Source organism: Chiloscyllium punctatum, chromosome 30, assembly GCF_047496795.1.
Source record: "Chiloscyllium punctatum isolate Juve2018m chromosome 30, sChiPun1.3, whole genome shotgun sequence".
NCBI classification, from domain to species: Eukaryota; Metazoa; Chordata; class Chondrichthyes; order Orectolobiformes; family Hemiscylliidae; genus Chiloscyllium; species Chiloscyllium punctatum.
In genome coordinates, this window is record NC_092768.1 from 38,512,528 (window position 1) to 38,532,226 (window position 19,699).

At 54.0% G+C, this 19,699-nt stretch overlaps 1 protein-coding gene across 5 annotated transcripts in view; it reads left to right on the forward strand.

The window, feature by feature from the left end:
• LOC140455426 (collagen alpha-1(XI) chain-like) overlaps positions 1-19,699 on the forward strand; it is a 338,251-nt gene that overhangs the window by 261,931 nt on the left and 56,621 nt on the right. The window lies entirely within an intron of this gene.

Sequence of the window (19,699 nt, forward strand, 5' to 3'; positions counted from 1 at the left end):
AAGTGTACGCTGTCTCCTGGTCTCAGTGCATATTGTCTCCTGTCTCAGTGCACGCTGTCTCCTGGTCTCAGTGCACGCTGTCTCCTGGTCTCAGTGCACGCTGTCTCCTGGTCTCAGTGCACGCTGTCTCCTGGTCTCAGTACACGCTGTCTCCTGGACTCAGTGCACGCTGTCTCCTGGCCTCATTGCAGGCTGTGTCCTGGTCTCAGTGTACGCTGTCTCCTGGTCTCAGTGTACGCTGTCTCCTGTCTCAGTGCATATTGTCTCCTGGTCTCAGTGTACGCTGTCTCCTGTCTCAGTGCATATTGTCTCCTGGTCTCATTGCTTATCGTCTCCTGGTCTCAGTGTACCCTGTCTCCTGGTCTCAGTGCACGCTGTCTCCTGGTCTCAGTGCACGCTGTCTCCTGGTCTCAGTGCACGCTGTCTCCTGTCTCTGTGCATATTGTCTCCTGGTCTCAGTGCACGCTGTCTCCTGGTCTCAGTGCACATTGTCTCCTGGTCTCAGTGTACGCTGTCTTCTGGTCTCAGTGTTTATTGTCTCTTGGTCACAGTGCATATTTTGTCCTGGTCTCAGTGCACGCTGTCTCCTGGCCTTAGTGCACATTGTCTCCTAGTCTGTGTCCGCTCTCCCCTTGTCTCAGTGCACATTGTCTCCTAGTCTCAGTGCATATTGTCTCCTGCTCTCAGTGTACGCTGTCTCCTGGTCTCAGTGCACGCTGTCTCCTGATCTCAGTCTACGCTGCTCCTGGTCTCAGTGCATATTGACTCCTGGTATCAGTGCACGCTGTCTCCTGGTCTCAGTGATTATTGTCTCCTAGTCTCAGTTTACGCTGTCTCCTGGTCTCAGTGTTCGCTGTCTCCTGGTCTCTGTGCACGCTGTCTCCTGATCTCAGTCTACGCTGCTCCTGGTCTCAGTGCATATTGTCTCCTGGTCTCAGTGCTTATTGTCTCCTAGTCTCAGTTTATGCTGTCTCCTGGTGTCAGTGCATGCTATCTCCTGGTCTCAGTGCATATTGTCTTCTATTCTCAGTGTATGCTGTCTCCTGGTCTCAGTGCACGCTGTCTCCTGGCCTCAGTGCACGTCGTCTCCTGGTCTCAGTGCACGCTGTCCCCTGGTCTCAGTGCACGCTTCCTCTTGGTCTCAGTGCACGCTGTCTCCTGGTCTCAGTGCACGCTTTCTCTTGGTCTCAGTGCACGCTGTCTCCTGGTATCAGTGCACGTTGTCTCCTTGCCTGTGTCCGCTGTCCCCTTGTCTCAGTGCACGCTGTCTCCTGTCTCAGTGCACGCTGTCTCCTGTCTCAGTGGACGCTGTCTCCTGTCTCAGTGCACATTGTCTCCTGGTCTCAGTGTACGCTGTCTCCTGGTCTCAGTGCCTATTGTCTCCTGGTCTCAGTGTACGCTGTCTTCTGGTCTCAGTGTTTATTGTCTCCTGGTCACAGTGCATATTTTGTCCTGGTCTCAGTGCACGCTGTCTCCTGGTCTCAGTGCATATTGTCTACTAGTCTCAGTGTCCGCTCTCCCCTAGTCTCAGTGCTACTGTCTCCTGGTCTCAGTGCACTGTCTCCTTTCTCAGTGCATATTGTCTCCTGTCTCAGTGCAGGTTGTCTCCTTGTCTCAGTGTGCGCTGTTCCTGGTATCAGTGCACGCTGTCTCCTGGCCTCAGTGCACGTTGTCTCCTAGTCTGTGTCCGCTCTCCCCTTGTCTCAGTGCACGTTGTCTCCTAGTCTGAGTGCATTCTGTCTCCTGGTCTCAGTGCATATTGTCTCCTGGTCTCAGTGTACGCTGCCTCCTGGTCTCAGTGCATATTGTCTCCTGGTCTCAGTGTACGCTGTCTCCTGGTCTCAGTACACGCTGTCTCCTGGTCTCAGTGCACGCTGTCTCCTGGCCTCATTGCAGGCTGTGTTCTGGTCTCAGTGTACGCTGTCTCCTGGTCTCAGTGCACGCTGTCTCCTGTCTCAGTGCATATTGTCTCCTGGTCTCAGTTCACACTGTCTCCTGGTCTCAGTGCATATTGTCTCCTGGTCTCAGTGTACGCTGTCTCCTGGTCTCAGTGCACGCTGTCTCCTGGTCTCAGTGCCTATTGTCTCCTGTTCTCAGTGTACGCTGTCTCCTGGTCTCAGTGCACGCTGTCTCCTGGTCTCAGTGCATATTGTCTCCTGGTCTCAGTGTCCGCTGTCTCCTGGTCTCAGTGCATATTGTCTCCTGGTCTCAGTGCACGCTGTCTCCTGGTCTCAGTGCACACTGTCTCCTGGTCTCAGTGCACGCTGTCTCCTGGTCTCAGTGCACGCTGTCTCCTGGTCTCAGTGCACGCTGTCTCCTGGTCTCAGTGCACGCTGTCTCTTGGTCTCAGTGCATATTGTCTCCTGTCTCAGTGCTTATTGTCTCCTAGCCTCAGTGTACGCTGTCTCCTGGTCTCAGTGCATATTGTCTCCTGTCTCAGTGCACGTTGTCTCCTGGTCTCAGTGCACGCTGTCTCCTGGTCTCAGTACACGCTGTCCCCTGGTCTCAGTGCCTATTGTCTCCTGGTCTTAGTGTACGGTGTCTCCTGGTCTCAGTGCACGCTGTCTCCTGGTCTCAGTGCATATTGTCTCCTGGTCTCAGTGCATATTGTCTCCTGGTCTCAGTGTACGCTGTCTCCTGGTCTAAGTGCATATTGTCACCTAGTCTCAGTGTATGCTGTCTCCTGGTCTCAGTGTACGCTGTCTCCTGGTCTCAGTGCACACTGTCTCCTGGTCTCAGTGCTTATTGTCTCCGAACCTCAGTGTACGCTGTCTCCTGGTCTCAGTGCACGTTGTCTCCTGGTCTCAGTGCACGTTGTCTCCTGGTCTCAGTGTACGCTGTCTCCTGGTCTCAGTTCACACTGTCTCCTGGTCTCAGTTCACACTGTCTCCTGGTCTCAGTGCCTATTGTCTCCTGGTCTCAGTGTACGCTGTCTCCTGGTCTCAGTGCACGCTGTCTCCTGGTCTCAGTGCCTATTGTCTCCTGGTCTTAGTGTACGGTGTCTCCTGGTCTCAGTGCACGCTGTCTCCTGGTCTCAGTGCATATTGTCTCCTGGTCTCAGTGCATATTGTCTCCTGGTCTCAGTGTACGCTGTCTCCTGGTCTAAGTGCATATTGTCACCTAGTCTCAGTGTATGCTGTCTCCTGGTCTCAGTGTACGCTGTCTCCTGGTCTCAGTGCACACTGTCTCCTGGTCTCAGTGCTTATTGTCTCCGAGCCTCAGTGTACGCTGTCTCCTGGTCTCAGTGCACGTTGTCTCCTGGTCTCAGTGCACGTTGTCTCCTGGTCTCAGTGTACGCTGTCTCCTGGTCTCAGTTCACACTGTCTCCTGGTCTCAGTTCACACTGTCTCCTGGTCTCAGTGCATATTGTCTCCTGGTCTCAGTGTACGCTGTCTCCTGGTCTCAGTGCCTATTGTCTCCTGTTCTCAGTGTACGCTGTCTCCTGGTCTCAGTGCACGCTGTCTCCTGGTCTCAGTACATATTGTCTCCTGGTCTCAGTGTCCGCTGTCTCCTGGTCTCAGTGCATATTGTCACCTAGTCTCAGTGCACGCTGTCTCCTGGTCTCAGTGCACACTGTCTCCTGGTCTCAGTGCACGCTGTCTCCTGGTCTCAGTGCACGCTGTCTCCTGGTCTCAGTGCACGCTGTCTCTTGGTCTCAGTGCATATTGTCTCCTGTCTCAGTGCTTATTGTCTCCTAGCCTCAGTGTACGCTGTCCCCTGGTCTCAGTGCATATTGTCTCCTGTCTCAGTGCACGTTGTCTCCTGGTCTCAGTGCACGCTGTCTCCTGGTCTCAGTACACGCTGTCTCCTGGACTCAGTGCACGCTGTCTCCTGGCCTCATTGCAGGCTGTGTCCTGGTCTAAGTGTACGCTGTCTCCTGGTCTCAGTGCATATTGTCTCCTGGTCTCAGTGCACGTTGTCTCCTGGTCTCAGTGCACGCTGTCACCTGGTCTCAGTACACGCTGTCTCCTGGACTCAGTGCACGCTGTCTCCTGGCCTCATTGCAGGCTGTGTCCTGGTCTCAGTGTACGCTGTCTCCTGGTCTCAGTGTACGCTGTCTCCTGTCTCAGTGCATATTGTCTCCTGGTCTCAGTGTACGCTGTCTCCTGTCTCAGTGCATATTGTCTCCTGGTCTCATTGCTTATCGTCTCCTGGTCTCAGTGTACCCTGTCTCCTGGTCTCAGTGCACGCTGTCTCCTAGCCTCAGTGTACGCTGTCTCCTGGTCTCAGTGCATATTGTCTCCTGTCTCGGTGCACGTTGTCTCCTGGTCTCAGTGCACGCTGTCTCCTGGTCTCAGTACACGCTGTCTCCTGGACTCAGTGCACGCTGTCTCCTGGCCTCATTGCAGGCTGTGTCCTGGTCTAAGTGTACGCTGTCTCCTGGTCTCAGTGCATATTGTCTCCTGTCTCAGTGCACGTTGTCTCCTGGTCTCAGTGCCCGCTGTCTCCTGGTCTCAGTACACGCTGTCTCCTGGACTCAGTGCACGCTGTCTCCTGGCCTCATTGCAGGCTGTGTCCTGGTCTCAGTGTACGCTGTCTCCTGGTCTCAGTGTACGCTGTCTCCTGTCTCAGTGCATATTGTCTCCTGGTCTCATTGCTTATCGTCTCCTGGTCTCAGTGTACCCTGTCTCCTGGTCTCAGTGCACGCTGTCTCCTGGTCTCAGTGCACGCTGTCTCCTGGTCTCAGTGCACGCTGTCTCCTGTCTCTGTGCATATTGTCTCCTGTCTCAGTGCTTATTGTCTCCTAGCCTCAGTACACGCTGTCTCCTGGCCTCATTGCAGGCTGTGTTCTGGTCTCAGTTTACGCTGTCTCCTGGTCTCAGTGCACGCTGTCTCCTGTCTCAGTGCATATTGTCTCCTGGTCTCAGTGTACGCTGTCTCCTGGTCTCAGTGTACGCTGTCTCCTGGTCTCAGTGCATATTGTCTACTAGTCTCAGTGTCCGCTCTCCCCTAGTCTCAGTGCTACTGTCTCCTGGTCTCAGTGCACTGTCTCCTTTCTCAATGCATATTGTCTCCTGTCTCAGTGCAGGTTGTCTCCTGGTCTCAGTGCACGCTGTCTCCTGATCTCAGTCTACGCTGCTCCTGGTCTCAGTGCATATTGTCTCCTGGTCTCAGTGCTTATTGTCTCCTAGTCTCAGTTTACGCTGTCTCCTGGTGTCAGTGTTCGCTGTCTCCTGGTCTCAGTGCACACTGTCTCATGGTCTCAGTGCATGCTATCTCCTGGTCTCAGTGCATATTGTCTTCTATTCTCAGTGTATGCTGTCTCCTGGTCTCAGTGCACGCTGTCTCCTGGCCTCAGTGCACGTCGTCTCCTGGTCTCAGTGTACGCTGTCCCCTGGTCTCAGTGCACGTTTCCTCTTGGTCTCAGTGCACGCTGTCTCCTGGTCTCAGTGCACGCTTTCTCTTGGTCTCAGTGCACGCTGTCTCCTGGTATCAGTGCACGCTGTCTCCTGGCCTCAGTGCACGTTGTCTCCTTGTCTGTGTCCGCTCTCCCCTTGTCTCAGTGCACGCTGTCTCCTGTCTCAGTGTACGCTGTCTCCTGTCTCAGTGCATATTGTCTCCTGGTCTCAGTGCACGCTGTCTCCTGGTCTCAGTGCCTATTGTCTCCTGGTCTCAGTGTACGCTGTCTTCTGGTCTCAGTGTTTATTGTCTCCTGGTCACAGTGCATATTTTGTCCTGGTCTCAGTGCACGCTGTCTCCTGGTCTCAGTGCATATTGTCTACTAGTCTCAGTGTCCGCTCTCCCCTAGTCTCAGTGCTACTGTCTCCTGGTCTCAGTGCACTGTCTCCTTTCTCAGTGCATATTGTCTCCTGTCTCAGTGCAGGTTGTCTCCTTGTCTCAGTGTGCGCTGTTCCTGGTATCAGTGCACGCTGTCTCCTGGCCTCAGTGCACGTTGTCTCCTAGTCTGTGTCCGCTCTCCCCTTGTCTCAGTGCACGTTGTCTCCTAGTCTGAGTGCATTCTGTCTCCTGGTCTCAGTGCATATTGTCTCCTGGTCTCAGTGTACGCTGCCTCCTGGTCTCAGTGCATATTGTCTCCTGGTCTCAGTGTACGCTGTCTCCTGGTCTCAGTACACGCTGTCTCCTGGTCTCAGTGCACGCTGTCTCCTGGCCTCATTGCAGGCTGTGTTCTGGTCTCAGTGTACGCTGTCTCCTGGTCTCAGTGCACGCTGTCTCCTGTCTCAGTGCATATTGTCTCCTGGTCTCAGTGCACTCTGTCTCCTGGTCTCAGTGCATATCGTCTCCTGGTCTCACTGCATATTGTCTCCTGGTCTCAGTGCATATTGTCTCCTGTCTCAGTGCACGTTGTCTCCTTGTCTCAGTGTACGCTGTTTCCTGGTCTCAGTGCATATTGTCTCCTGGTCTCAGTGTACGCTGCCTCCTGGTCTCAGTGCATATTGTCTCCTGGTCTCAGTACACGCTGTCTCCTAGTCTCAGTACACGCTGTCTCCTGGTCTCAGTGCACGCTGTCTCCTGGCCTCATTGCAGGCTGTGTTCTGGTCTCAGTGCACGCTGTCTCCTGGTCTCAGTGCATATTGTCTCCTGGTCTCACTGCATATTGTCTCCTGGTCTCAGTGCATATTGTCTCCTGTCTCAGTGCACGTTGTCTCCTTGTCTCAGTGTACGCTGGTTCCTGGTCTCAGTTTACGCTGTCTCCTGGCCTCATTGCAGGCTGTGTCCTGGTCTCAGTGTACGCTGTCTCCTGGTCTCAGTGCATATTGTCTCCTGGTCTCAGTGTACGCTGCCTCCTGGTCTCAGTGCATATTGTCTCCTGGTCTCAGTGTACGCTGTCTCCTGGTCTCAGTACACCCTGTCTCCTGGCCTCATTGCAGGCTGTGTTCTGGTCTCAGTGTACGCTGTCTCCTGGTCTCAGTGCACGCTGTCTCCTGTCTCAGTGCATATTGTCTCCTGGTCTCAGTGCACGCTGTCTCCTGGTCTCAGTGCACGCTGTCTCCTGGTCTCAGTTCACACTGTCTCCTGGTCTCAGTGCATATTGTCTCCTGGTCTCAGTGCACGCTGTCTCCTGGTCTCAGTGCACGCTGTCTCCTGGTCTCAGTGCCTATTGTCTCCTGGTCTTAGTGTACGGTGTCTCCTGGTCTCAGTGCACGCTGTCTCCTGGTCTCAGTGCATATTGTCTCCTGGTCTCAGTGCATATTGTCTCCTGGTCTCAGTGTACGCTGTCTCCTGGTCTAAGTGCATATTGTCACCTAGTCTCAGTGTATGCTGTCTCCTGGTCTCAGTGTACGCTGTCTCCTGGTCTCAGTGCACACTGTCTCCTGGTCTCAGTGCTTATTGTCTCCGAGCCTCAGTGTACGCTGTCTCCTGGTCTCAGTGCACGTTGTCTCCTGGTCTCAGTGCACGTTGTCTCCTGGTCTCAGTGTACGTTGTCTCCTGGTCTCAGTGTACGCTGTCTCCTGGTCTCAGTTCACACTGTCTCCTGGTCTCAGTTCACACTGTCTCCTGGTCTCAGTGCATATTGTCTCCTGGTCTCAGTGTACGCTGTCTCCTGGTCTCAGTGCCTATTGTCTCCTGTTCTCAGTGTACGCTGTCTCCTGGTCTCAGTGCACGCTGTCTCCTGGTCTCAGTACATATTGTCTCCTGGTCTCAGTGTCCGCTGTCTCCTGGTCTCAGTGCATATTGTCACCTAGTCTCAGTGCACGCTGTCTCCTGGTCTCAGTGCACACTGTCTCCTGGTCTCAGTGCACGCTGTCTCCTGGTCTCAGTGCACGCTGTCTCCTGGTCTCAGTGCACGCTGTCTCCTGGTCTCAGTGCACGCTGTCTCTTGGTCTCAGTGCATATTGTCTCCTGTCTCAGTGCACGTTGTCTCCTGGTCTCAGTGCACGCTTTCTCCTGGTCTCAGTACACGCTGTCTCCTGGACTCAGTGCACGCTGTCTCCTGGCCTCATTGCAGGCTGTGTCCTGGTCTAAGTGTACGCTGTCTCCTGGTCTCAGTGCATATTGTCTCCTGTCTCAGTGCACGTTGTCTCCTGGTCTCAGTGCACGCTGTCTCCTGGTCTCAGTGCACGCTGTCTCCTGGTCTCAGTACACGCTGTCTCCGGGACTCAGTGCACGCTGTCTCCTGGCCTCATTGCAGGCTGTGTCCTGGTCTCAGTGTACGCTGTCTCCTGGTCTCAGTGTACGCTGTCTCCTGTCTCAGTGCATATTGTCTCCTGGTCTCAGTGTACGCTGTCTCCTGTCTCAGTGCATATTGTCTCCTGGTCTCATTGCTTATCGTCTCCTGGTCTCAGTGTACCCTGTCTCCTGGTCTCAGTGCACGCTGTCTCCTGGTCTCAGTGCACGCTGTCTCCTGGTCTCAGTGCACGCTGTCTCCTGTCTCAGTGCACGCTGTCTCCTGGTCTCAGTGCACGCTGTCTCCTGGTCTCAGTGCACATTGTCTCCTGGTCTCAGTGTACGCTGTCTTCTGGTCTCAGTGTTTATTGTCTCTTGGTCACAGTGCATATTTTGTCCTGGTCTCAGTGCACGCTGTCTCCTGGCCTTAGTGCACATTGTCTCCTAGTCTGTGTCCGCTCTCCCCTTGTCTCAGTGCACATTGTCTCCTAGTCTCAGTGCATATTGTCTCCTGCTCTCAGTGTACGCTGTCTCCTGGTCTCAGTGCACGCTGTCTCCTGATCTCAGTCTACGCTGCTCCTGGTCTCAGTGCATATTGACTCCTGGTATCAGTGCACGCTGTCTCCTGGTCTCAGTGATTATTGTCTCCTAGTCTCAGTTTACGCTGTCTCCTGGTCTCAGTGTTCGCTGTCTCCTGGTCTCTGTGCACGCTGTCTCCTGATCTCAGTCTACGCTGCTCCTGGTCTCAGTGCATATTGTCTCCTGGTCTCAGTGCTTATTGTCTCCTAGTCTCAGTTTATGCTGTCTCCTGGTGTCAGTGCATGCTATCTCCTGGTCTCAGTGCATATTGTCTTCTATTCTCAGTGTATGCTGTCTCCTGGTCTCAGTGCACGCTGTCTCCTGGCCTCAGTGCACGTCGTCTCCTGGTCTCAGTGCACGCTGTCCCCTGGTCTCAGTGCACGCTTCCTCTTGGTCTCAGTGCACGCTGTCTCCTGGTCTCAGTGCACGCTTTCTCTTGGTCTCAGTGCACGCTGTCTCCTGGTATCAGTGCACGTTGTCTCCTTGCCTGTGTCCGCTCTCCCCTTGTCTCAGTGCACGCTGTCTCCTGTCTCAGTGCACGCTGTCTCCTGTCTCAGTGTACGCTGTCTCCTGTCTCAGTGCACATTGTCTCCTGGTCTCAGTGTACGCTGTCTCCTGGTCTCAGTGCCTATTGTCTCCTGGTCTCAGTGTACGCTGTCTTCTGGTCTCAGTGTTTATTGTCTCCTGGTCACAGTGCATATTTTGTCCTGGTCTCAGTGCACGCTGTCTCCTGGTCTCAGTGCATATTGTCTACTAGTCTCAGTGTCCGCTCTCCCCTAGTCTCAGTGCTACTGTCTCCTGGTCTCAGTGCACTGTCTCCTTTCTCAGTGCATATTGTCTCCTGTCTCAGTGCAGGTTGTCTCCTTGTCTCAGTGTGCGCTGTTCCTGGTATCAGTGCACGCTGTCTCCTGGCCTCAGTGCACGTTGTCTCCTAGTCTGTGTCCGCTCTCCCCTTGTCTCAGTGCACGTTGTCTCCTAGTCTGAGTGCATTCTGTCTCCTGGTCTCAGTGCATATTGTCTCCTGGTCTCAGTGTACGCTGCCTCCTGGTCTCAGTGCATATTGTCTCCTGGTCTCAGTGTACGCTGTCTCCTGGTCTCAGTACACGCTGTCTCCTGGTCTCAGTGCACGCTGTCTCCTGGCCTCATTGCAGGCTGTGTTCTGGTCTCAGTGTACGCTGTCTCCTGGTCTCAGTGCACGCTGTCTCCTGTCTCAGTGCATATTGTCTCCTGGTCTCAGTTCACACTGTCTCCTGGTCTCAGTGCATATTGTCTCCTGGTCTCAGTGTACGCTGTCTCCTGGTCTCAGTGCACGCTGTCTCCTGGTCTCAGTGCCTATTGTCTCCTGTTCTCAGTGTACGCTGTCTCCTGGTCTCAGTGCACGCTGTCTCCTGGTCTCAGTGCATATTGTCTCCTGGTCTCAGTGTCCGCTGTCTCCTGGTCTCAGTGCATATTGTCTCCTGGTCTCAGTGCACGCTGTCTCCTGGTCTCAGTGCACACTGTCTCCTGGTCTCAGTGCACGCTGTCTCCTGGTCTCAGTGCACGCTGTCTCCTGGTCTCAGTGTACGCTGTCTCCTGGTCTCAGTGCACGCTGTCTCTTGGTCTCAGTGCATATTGTCTCCTGTCTCAGTGCTTATTGTCTCCTAGCCTCAGTGTACGCTGTCTCCTGGTCTCAGTGCATATTGTCTCCTGTCTCAGTGCACGTTGTCTCCTGGTCTCAGTGCACGCTGTCTCCTGGTCTCAGTACACGCTGTCCCCTGGTCTCAGTGCCTATTGTCTCCTGGTCTTAGTGTACGGTGTCTCCTGGTCTCAGTGCACGCTGTCTCCTGGTCTCAGTGCATATTGTCTCCTGGTCTCAGTGCATATTGTCTCCTGGTCTCAGTGTACGCTGTCTCCTGGTCTAAGTGCATATTGTCACCTAGTCTCAGTGTATGCTGTCTCCTGGTCTCAGTGTACGCTGTCTCCTGGTCTCAGTGCACACTGTCTCCTGGTCTCAGTGCTTATTGTCTCCGAACCTCAGTGTACGCTGTCTCCTGGTCTCAGTGCACGTTGTCTCCTGGTCTCAGTGCACGTTGTCTCCTGGTCTCAGTGTACGCTGTCTCCTGGTCTCAGTTCACACTGTCTCCTGGTCTCAGTTCACACTGTCTCCTGGTCTCAGTGCATATTGTCTCCTGGTCTCAGTGTACGCTGTCTCCTGGTCTCAGTGCACGCTGTCTCCTGGTCTCAGTGCCTATTGTCTCCTGTTCTCAGTGTACGCTGTCTCCTGGTCTCAGTGCACGCTGTCTCCTGGTCTCAGTACATATTGTCTCCTGGTCTCAGTGTCCGCTGTCTCCTGGTCTCAGTGCATATTGTCACCTGGTCTCAGTGCACGCTGTCTCCTGGTCTCAGTGCACACTGTCTCCTGGTCTCAGTGCACGCTGTCTCCTGGTCTCAGTGCACGCTGTCTCCTGGTCTCAGTGCACGCTGTCTCCTGGTCTCAGTGCACGCTGTGTCCTGGTCTCAGTGCACGCTGTGTCCTGGTCTCAGTGCACGCTGTCTCTTGGTCTCAGTGCATATTGTCTCCTGTCTCAGTGCTTATTGTCTCCTAGCCTCAGTGTACGCTGTCTCCTGGTCTCAGTGCATATTGTCTCCTGTCTCAGTGCACGTTGTCTCCTGGTCTCAGTGCACGCTGTCTCCTGGTCTCAGTACACGCTGTCTCCTGGACTCAGTGCACGCTGTCTCCTGGCCTCATTGCAGGCTGTGTCCTGGTCTAAGTGTACGCTGTCTCCTGGTCTCAGTGCATATTGTCTCCTGTCTCAGTGCACGTTGTCTCCTGGTCTCAGTGCACGCTGTCTCCTGGTCTCAGTACACGCTGTCTCCTGGACTCAGTGCACGCTGTCTCCTGGCCTCATTGCAGGCTGTGTCCTGGTCTCAGTGTACGCTGTCTCCTGGTCTCAGTGCACGCTGTCTCCTGTCTCAGTGCATATTGTCTCCTGGTCTCAGTGTACGCTGTCTCCTGTCTCAGTGCATATTGTCTCCTGGTCTCATTGCTTATCGTCTCCTGGTCTCAGTGTACCCTGTCTCCTGGTCTCAGTGCACGCTGTCTCCTGGTCTCAGTGCACGCTGTCTCCTGTCTCTGTGCATATTGTCTCCTGGTCTCAGTGCACGCTGTCTCCTGGTCTCAGTGCACATTGTCTCCTGGTCTCAGTGTACGCTGTCTCCTGGTCTCAGTGCCTATTGTCTCTTGGTCTCAGTGTACACTGTCTTCTGGTCTCAGTGTTTATTGTCTCTTGGTCACAGTGCATATTTTGTCCTGGTCTCAGTGCACGCTGTCTCCTGGTCTCAGTGCATATTCTCTACTAGTCTCAGTGTCCGCTCTCCCCTAGTCTCAGTGCTACTGTCTCCTGGTCTCAGTGCACTGTCTCCTTTCTCAGTGCATATTGTCTCCTGTCTCAGTACAGGTTGTGTCCTTGTCTCAGTGTGCGCTGTTCCTGGTATCAGTGCACGCTGTCTCCTGGCCTTAGTGCACATTGTCTCCTAGTCTGTGTCCGCTCTCCCCTTGTCTCAGTGCACATTGTCTCCTAGTCTCAGTGCATATTGTCTCCTGCTCTCAGTGTACGCTGTCTCCTGGTCTCAGTGCACGCTGTCTCCTGATCTCAGTCTACGCTGCTCCTGGTCTCAGTGCATATTGACTCCTGGTATCAGTGCACGCTGTCTCCTGGTCTCAGTGATTATTGTCTCCTAGTCTCAGTTTACGCTGTCTCCTGGTCTCAGTGTTCGCTGTCTCCTGGTCTCTGTGCACGCTGTCTCCTGATCTCAGTCTACGCTGCTCCTGGTCTCAGTGCATATTGTCTCCTGGTCTCAGTGCTTATTGTCTCCTAGTCTCAGTTTATGCTGTCTCCTGGTGTCAGTGCATGCTATCTCCTGGTCTCAGTGCATATTGTCTTCTATTCTCAGTGTATGCTGTCTCCTGGTCTCAGTGCACGCTGTCTCCTGGCCTCAGTGCACGTCGTCTCCTGGTCTCAGTGTACGCTGTCCCCTGGTCTCAGTGCACGCTTCCTCTTGGTCTCAGTGCACGCTGTCTCCTGGACTCAGTGCACGCTTTCTCTTGGTCTCAGTGCACGCTTTCTCTTGGTCTCAGTGCACGCTGTCTCCTGGTATCAGTGCACGCCGTCTCCTGGTCTCAGTGCACGCTGTCTCCTGGACTCAGTGCACATTGTCTCCTGGTCTCAGTGTACGCTGTCTCCTGGTCTCAGTGCCTATTGTCTCCTGGTCTCAGTGTACGCTGTCTTCTGGTCTCAGTGTTTATTGTCTCCTGGTCACAGTGCATATTTTGTCCTGGTCTCAGTGCACGCTGTCTCCTGGTCTCAGTGCATATTGTCTACTAGTCTCAGTGTCCGCTCTCCCCTAGTCTCAGTGCTACTGTCTCCTGGTCTCAGTGCACTGTCTCCTTTCTCAGTGCATATTGTCTCCTGTCTCAGTGCAGGTTGTCTCCTTGTCTCAGTGTGCGCTGTTCCTGGTATCAGTGCACGCTGTCTCCTGGCCTCAGTGCACGTTGTCTCCTAGTCTGTGTCCGCTCTCCCCTTGTCTCAGTGCACGTTGTCTCCTAGTCTGAGTGCATTCTGTCTCCTGGTCTCAGTGCATATTGTCTCCTGGTCTCAGTGTACGCTGCCTCCTGGTCTCAGTGCATATTGTCTCCTGGTCTCAGTGTACGCTGTCTCCTGGTCTCAGTACACGCTGTCTCCTGGTCTCAGTGCACGCTGTCTCCTGGCCTCATTGCAGGCTGTGTTCTGGTCTCAGTGCACGCTGTCTCCTGGTCTCAGTGCACGCTGTCTCCTGTCTCAGTGCATATTGTCTCCTGGTCTCAGTGCACTCTGTCTCCTGGTCTCAGTGCATATTGTCTCCTGGTCTCACTGCATATTGTCTCCTGGTCTCACTGCATATTGTCTCCTGGTCTCAGTGCATATTGTCTCCTGTCTCAGTGCACGTTGTCTCCTTGTCTCAGTGTACGCTGTTTCCTGGTCTCAGTGCATATTGTCTCCTGGTCTCAGTGTACGCTGCCTCCTGGTCTCAGTGCATATTGTCTCCTGGTCTCAGTACACGCTGTCTCCTGGTCTCAGTACACGCTGTCTCCTGGTCTCAGTGCACGCTGTCTCCTGGCCTCATTGCAGGCTGTGTTCTGGTCTCAGTGCACGCTGTCTCCTGGTCTCAGTGCACGCTGTCTCCTGTCTCAGTGCATATTGTCTCCTGGTCTCAGTGCACTCTGTCTCCTGGTCTCAGTGCATATTGTCTCCTGGTCTCACTGCATATTGTCTCCTGGTCTCAGTGCACTCTGTCTCCTGGTCTCAGTGCATATTGTCTCCTGGTCTCAGTGCATATTGTCTCCTGGTCTCAGTGCATATTGTCTCCTGGTCTCAGTACACGCTGTCTCCTGGTCTCAGTACACGCTGTCTCCTGGTCTCAGTGCACGCTGTCTCCTGGCCTCATTGCAGGCTGTGTTCTGGTCTCAGTGCACGCTGTCTCCTGGTCTCAGTGCACGCTGTCTCCTGTCTCAGTGCATATTGTCTCCTGGTCTCAGTGCACTCTGTCTCCTGGTCTCAGTGCATATTGTCTCCTGGTCTCACTGCATATTGTCTCCTGGTCTCAGTGCACTCTGTCTCCTGGTCTCAGTGCATATTGTCTCCTGGTCTCAGTGCCTATTGTCTCCTGGTCTCAGTGTACGCTGTCTTCTGGTCTCAGTGTACGCTGTCTCCTGTCTCAGTGCATATTGTCTCCTGGTCTCATTGCTTATCGTCTCATGGTCTCAGTGTACCCTGTCTCCAGGTCTCAGTGCACGCTGTCTCCTGGTCTCAGTGCACGCTGTCTCCTGTCTCAGTGTACGCTGTCTCCTGTCTCAGTGCATATTGTCTCCTGGTCTCAGTGCACGCTGTCTCCTGGTCTCAGTGCACATTGTCTCCTGGTCTCAGTGTACGCTGTCTCCTGGTCACAGTGCATATTTTGTCCTGGTCTCAGTGTACGCTGTCTCCTGGTCTCAGTGCATATTCTCTACTAGTCTCAGTGTCCGCTCTCCCCTAGTCTCAGTGCTACTGTCTCCTGGTCTCAGTGCACTGTCTCCTTTGTCAGTGCATATTGTCTCCTGTCTCAGTGCATATTGTCTCCTGGTCTCAGTGCACGCTGTCTCCTGTCTCAGTGCATATTGTCTCCTGGTCTCAGTGCACGCTGTCTCCTGGTCTCAGTGCACATTGTCTCCTGGTCTCAGTGTACGCTGTCTCCTGGTCTCAGTGCCTATTGTCTCCTGGTCTCAGTGTACGCTGTCTTCTGGTCTCAGTGTACGCTGTCTCCTGTCTCAGTGCATATTGTCTCCTGGTCTCAGTGCACGCTGTCTCCTGGTCTCAGTGCACATTGTCTCCTGGTCTCAGTGTACGCTGTCTCCTGGTCTCAGTGCCTATTGTCTCCTGGTCTCAGTGCACGCTGTCTCCTGTCTCAGTGTACGCTGTCTCCTGTCTGAGTGCATATTGTCTCCTGGTCTCAGTGCACGCTGTCTCCTGGTCTCAGTGCACATTGTCTCCTGGTCTCAGTGTACGCTGTCTCCCGCTCTCAGTGCCTATTGTCTCCTGGTCTCAGTGTACGCTGTCTCCTGGTCTCAGTGCACATTGTCTCCTGGTCTCAGTGTACGCTGTCTCCCGCTCTCAGTGCCTATTGTCTCCTGGTCTCAGTGTACGCTGTCTTCTGGTCTCAGTGTACGCTGTCTCCTGTCTCAGTGCATATTGTCTCCTGGTCTCATTGCTTATCGTCTCATGGTCTCAGTGTACCCTGTCTCCTGGTCTCAGTGTACGCTGTCTCCTGGTCTCAGTGCATATTGTCTACTAGTCTCAGTGTCTGCTCTCCCCTAGTCTCAGTGCTACTGTCTCCTGGTCTCAGTGCACTGTCTCCTTTCTCAGTGCATATTGTCTCCTGTCTCAGTGCAGGTTGTCTCCTGGTCTCAGTGCACGCTGTCTCCTGATCTCAGTCTACGCTGCTCCTGGTCTCAGTGCATATTGTCTCCTAGTCTCAGTGCTTATTGTCTTCTATTCTCAGTGTATGCTGTCTCCTGGTCTCAGTGCACGCTGTCTCCTGGCCTCAGTGCACGTCGTCTCCTGGTCTCAGTGTACGCTGTCCCCTGGTCTCAGTGCACGCTTCCTCTTGGTCTCAGTGCACGCTGTCTCCTGGTCTCAGTGCACGCTTTCTCTTGGTCTCAGTGCACGCTGTCTCCTGGTATCAGTGCACGCTGTCTCCTGGCCTCAGTGCACGTTGTCTCCTTGTCTGTGTCCGCTCTCCCCTTGTCTCAGTGCACGTTGTCTCCTAGTCTCAGTGCATGCTGCCTCCTGGTCTCAGTGCACGCTGTTTCCTGGCCTCAGTGCACTTGTCCCCTCGTCTCAATGCACGCTGTCTCCTGGTCTCAATGCACGCAGTCTCCTGGTCTCAGTGCACGCCGCCTCCTGGTCTCAGTGAATATTGTCTCCTGGTCTCAGTGCTTATTGTCTCCTAGTCTCAGTTTATGCTGTCTTCTGGTCTCATTGCACGCTGTCTCCTGCTCTCAGTGCACGCTGTCTGCCGGTTTTAGTGCATATTGTCTCGTGGTCTCAGTGCACGCTGTCTCCTGGCCTCAGTGCAGGCTGTCTCCTGGTCTCAGTGCACGCTGTCTCCTGGTCTGAGTCCATATTGTCTCCTGGTCTCAGTGCACGTTGTCTCCTGGTCTCAGTGCACGCTGTCTCCTGGTCTCAGTGCACGCTGTCTCCTGGTCTCAGTGTTCGCTGTCTCCTGGTCTCAGTGCACACTGTCTCCTGGTCTCAGTGTACGCTGTCTCCTGGTCTCAGTGCCTATTGTCTCCTGGTCTCAGTGCACGCTGTCTCCTGGTCTCAGTGCACGCTGTCTCCTGTCTCAGTGTACGCTGTCTCCTGTCTCAGTGCATATTGTCTCCTGGTCTCAGTGTACGCTGTCTTCTGGTCTCAGTGTACGCTGTCTCCTGTCTCAGTGCATATTGTCTCCTGGTCTCAGTGCACGCTGTCTCCTGGTCTCAGTGCACATTGTCTCCTGGTCTCAGTGTACGCTGTCTCCTGGTCTCAGTGTACGCTGTCTCCTGGTCTCAGTGCCTATTGTCTCCTGGTCTCAGTGCACGCTGTCTCCTGGTCTCAGTGCACGCTGTCTCCTGTCTCAGTGTACGCTGTCTCCTGTCTCAGTGCATATTGTCTCCTGGTCTCAGTGCACGCTGTCTCCTGGTCTCAGTGCACGCTGTCTCCTGCTCTCAGTGCACGCTGTCTCCTGGTCTCAGTGTACGCTGTCTCCCGCTCTCAGTGCCTATTGTCTCCTGGTCTCAGTGTACGCTGTCTTCTGGTCTCAGTGTACGCTGTCTCCTGTCTCAGTGTATATTGTCTCCTGGTCTCATTGCTTATCGTCTCCTGGTCTCAGTGTACCCTGTCTCCTGGTCTCAGTGCACGCTGTCTCCTGGTCTCAGTGCACGCTGTCTCCTGTCTCAGTGTACGCTGTCTCCTGTCTCAGTGCATATTTTGTCCTGGTCTCAGTGTACGCTGTCTCCTGGTCTCAGTGCATATTGTCTACTAGTCTCAGTGTCTGCTCTCCCCTAGTCTCAGTGCTACTGTCTCCTGGTCTCAGTGCACTGTCTCCTTTCTCAGTGCATATTGTCTCCTGTCTCAGTGCAGGTTGTCTCCTGGTCTCAGTGCACGCTGTCTCCTGATCTCAGTCTACGCTGCTCCTGGTCTCAGTGCATATTGTCTCCTGGTCTCAGTGCTTATTGTCTCCTCGTCTCAGTTTACGCTGTCTCCTGGTGTCAGTGTTCGCTGTCTCCTGGTCTCAGTGCACACTGTCTCATGGTCTCAGTGCATGCTATCTCCTGGTCTCAGTGCATATTGTCTTCTATTCTCAGTGTATGCTGTCTCCTGGTCTCAGTGCACGCTGTCTCCTGGCCTCAGTGCATATTGTCTACTAGTCTCAGTGTCCGCTCTCCCCTAGTCTCAGTGCTACTGTCTCCTGGTCTCAGTGCACTGTCTCCTTTCTCAGTGCATATTGTCTCCTGTCTCAGTGCAGGTTGTCTCCTTGTCTCAGTGTGCGCTGTTCCTGGTATCAGTGCACGCTGTCTCCTGGCCTCAGTGCACGTTGTCTCCTAGTCTGTGTCCGCTCTCCCCTTGTCTCAGTGCACGTTGTCTCCTAGTCTGAGTGCATTCTGTCTCCTGGTCTCAGTGCATATTGTCTCCTGGTCTCAGTGTACGCTGCCTCCTGGTCTCAGTGCATATTGTCTCCTGGTCTCAGTGTACGCTGTCTCCTGGTCTCAGTACACGCTGTCTCCTGGTCTCAGTGCACGCTGTCTCCTGGCCTCATTGCAGGCTGTGTTCTGGTCTCAGTGTACGCTGTCTCCTGGTCTCAGTGCACGCTGTCTCCTGTCTCAGTGCATATTGTCTCCTGGTCTCAGTGCACTCTGTCTCCTGGTCTCAGTGCATATTGTCTCCTGGTCTCACTGCATATTGTCTCCTGGTCTCACTGCATATTGTCTCCTGGTCTCACTGCATATTGTCTCCTGGTCTCAGTGCATATTGTCTCCTGTCTCAGTGCACGTTGTCTCCTTGTCTCAGTGTACGCTGTTTCCTGGTCTCAGTGCATATTGTCTCCTGGTCTCAGTGTACGCTGCCTCCTGGTCTCAGTGCATATTGTCTCCTGGTCTCAGTACACGCTGTCTCCTGGTCTCAGTGCACGCTGTCTCCTGGCCTCATTGCAGGCTGTGTTCTGGTCTCAGTGCACGCTGTCTCCTGGTCTCAGTGCACGCTGTCTCCTGTCTCAGTGCATATTGTCTCCTGGTCTCAGTGCACTCTGTCTCCTGGTCTCAGTGCATATTGTCTCCTGGTCTCACTGCATATTGTCTCCTGGTCTCAGTGCACTCTGTCTCCTGGTCTCAGTGCATATTGTCTCCTGGTCTCAGTGCATATTGTCTCCTGGTCTCAGTGCATATTGTCTCCTGTCTCAGTGCACGTTGTCTCCTTGTCTCAGTGTACGCTGGTTCCTGGTCTCAGTGTACGATGTCTCCTGGCCTCATTGCAGGCTGTGTCCTGGTCTCAGTGCACGCTGTCTCCTGTCTCAGTGCATATTGTCTCCTGGTCTCAGTGCACGCTGTCTCCTGATCTCAGTGCACGCTGTCTCCTGTCTCAGTGTACGCTGTCTCCTGTCTCAGTGCATATTGTCTCCTGGTCTCAGTGTACGCTGTCTCCTGGTCTCAGTGCCTATTGTCTCCTGGTCTCAGTGTACGCTGTCTTCTGGTCTCAGTGTACGCTGTCTCCTGTCTCAGTGCATATTGTCTCCTGGTCTCATTGCTTATCGTCTCATGGTCTCAGTGTACCCTGTCTCCAGGTCTCAGTGCACGCTGTCTCCTGGTCTCAGTGCACGCTGTCTCCTGTCTCAGTGTACGCTGTCTCCTGTCTCAGTGCATATTGTCTCCTGGTCTCAGTGCACGCTGTCTCCTGGTCTCAGTGCACATTGTCTCCTGGTCTCAGTGTACGCTGTCTCCTGGTCACAGTGCATATTTTGTCCTGGTCTCAGTGTACGCTGTCTCCTGGTCTCAGTGCATATTCTCTACTAGTCTCAGTGTCCGCTCTCCCCTAGTCTCAGTGCTACTGTCTCCTGGTCTCAGTGCACTGTCTCCTTTGTCAGTGCATATTGTCTCCTGTCTCAGTGCATATTGTCTCCTGGTCTCAGTGCACGCTGTCTCCTGTCTCAGTGCATATTGTCTCCTGGTCTCAGTGCACGCTGTCTCCTGGTCTCAGTGCACATTGTCTCCTGGTCTCAGTGTACGCTGTCTCCTGGTCTCAGTGCCTATTGTCTCCTGGTCTCAGTGTACGCTGTCTTCTGGTCTCAGTGTACGCTGTCTCCTGTCTCAGTGCATATTGTCTCCTGGTCTCAGTGCACGCTGTCTCCTGGTCTCAGTGCACATTGTCTCCTGGTCTCAGTGTACGCTGTCTCCTGGTCTCAGTGCCTATTGTCTCCTGGTCTCAGTGCACGCTGTCTCCTGGTCTCAGTGCACGCTGTCTCCTGT